The following is a 1,489-nucleotide window of genomic DNA, read 5'->3' as shown; positions in this document are numbered from 1 at the left end:
CAACCCCCGCAAGCACAACTAGGTGAGTACAACTAGGTGAGTACACACACACAAACACCAGGAAGCAGCCCGTGACTGCTGATTAACTCCCAGGCACCTATTTACTGCTAGGTAACAGGGACATTGGTTAAAAGAAACTCTGCCTATTATTTCTCGCCGGCGTCTGGGATCGAACCCGGGACCACAGGATCCCGCGTCCACTGTGCTGTCCACTCAGCCACCGGCCTCACAAAACATTATTGCCAACAGCACTTGGTGTTCCCAGGCGGTCACCCATCCAAGTAGTAACCAAACCCAACATTGCTTAACTTCGCTGAACGGACGAGAAGCGATGCTCTCAACGTGGTATGGCCGTTGTGTGTGTATTCACCTAGTTGTGTTTTCGGGGGTTGAGCTTTGATCTGTTGAGCGTCAACTGTCAATCAACTGTTTACTACTTTTTTTTCCTCACCACACACACACCCCAGGAAGCAGCTCTTTTTTTTTTTTGGGGGGGGGGAGTAAAGAGGAAAGAGAGGCATAGGTGAAGGGAAGTATAGAAGTGGGAAATACAGTGAGAGGTATGAAAGCAGGCGGGCTGTCCGCCTTGCTGACACGATGTGTAGGTGTTGGCAGCTAAGCTAAGCTGGCTCCCTCTTGTCAGGGAGCTGTGAGTGTGTGTGAGAGGTTCTTCACATGTGTTTCACCATATATGGATGTCCATAGATGAATACTGTGTAGCATTCATATATACACACTCCGATGCTTCCACACATGTTATTCTGTTTAAGGCTCTCTATTTTATTATTATTATTTATCGAGTTTTCATACATACATATTATTTATCGAGTTGTTCATACATACACATATATGAACTGTTCATATATATACATATATAACTCATCTGGGGATTATATACTTTGGGGCAGGGTTTTCGTCCAGAGAATCGAGGCTCTTGGGCCACCAGCTGTGGGAGTGGGGCGTCTCATCTTGGAGTAATCTTTCAAACATTGGGTCCTCTAACATTTCGATGGTGTTCCATACCCTGATGGCTTGGTGCTGCAGTCTGATGTTTAGTGGCTGTGTGTTCAGGAGTTCGTGGAGCTCCTGGATTGTCTGATCATATGGTGGACGGTGTTTTGCTGCTCTCCTTAGCGCCTTATTTTGTACTGCTTGCAGTTTCTGCATGTTAGTTTTCTTTATGGTGTGTAGTGGTACTGGGGGATATTCTAGATGCGGCCGAACTAGAGCCTTATATAGGTGGATTTGAATGTTAGTACTGAGGCTTCGGAATCTTCTCAGTTTTCCTAATGCTGCTTTGGCTTTGTTTAGTCGGTCCCTTACATGAATTTGTATCCCTGTTCTATTTATCATAAGTCCCAGTATTCTGCCTACCTCCGCATATTGGATCGGCTGGTTATCAAGGATGATGGGGTCCGGGTTTCTTTTCCCAATGTGTATTATTTGGAACTTTTGTTTGTTGGTGCTAATTTTCCATTGCTTCTCAAAG

The 1,489-nt window shown here is 45.3% G+C and overlaps 1 pseudogene; it reads right to left on the bottom strand.

Annotated features, from left to right (window-relative positions):
• Positions 1 to 240: 240 nt before the first annotated feature.
• On the bottom strand, positions 241 to 359 carry LOC138369267 (5S ribosomal RNA; annotated as a pseudogene).
• Between the last annotated feature and the right edge of the window lie 1,130 nt (positions 360 to 1,489).

The sequence above is a fragment of the Procambarus clarkii genome, chromosome 3 (assembly GCF_040958095.1).
Source record: "Procambarus clarkii isolate CNS0578487 chromosome 3, FALCON_Pclarkii_2.0, whole genome shotgun sequence".
Classification (NCBI taxonomy): Eukaryota; Metazoa; Arthropoda; class Malacostraca; order Decapoda; family Cambaridae; genus Procambarus; species Procambarus clarkii.
Note: the sequence above shows the minus strand (reverse complement) of the source record. Positions and strands in the feature narration are given on the sequence as shown.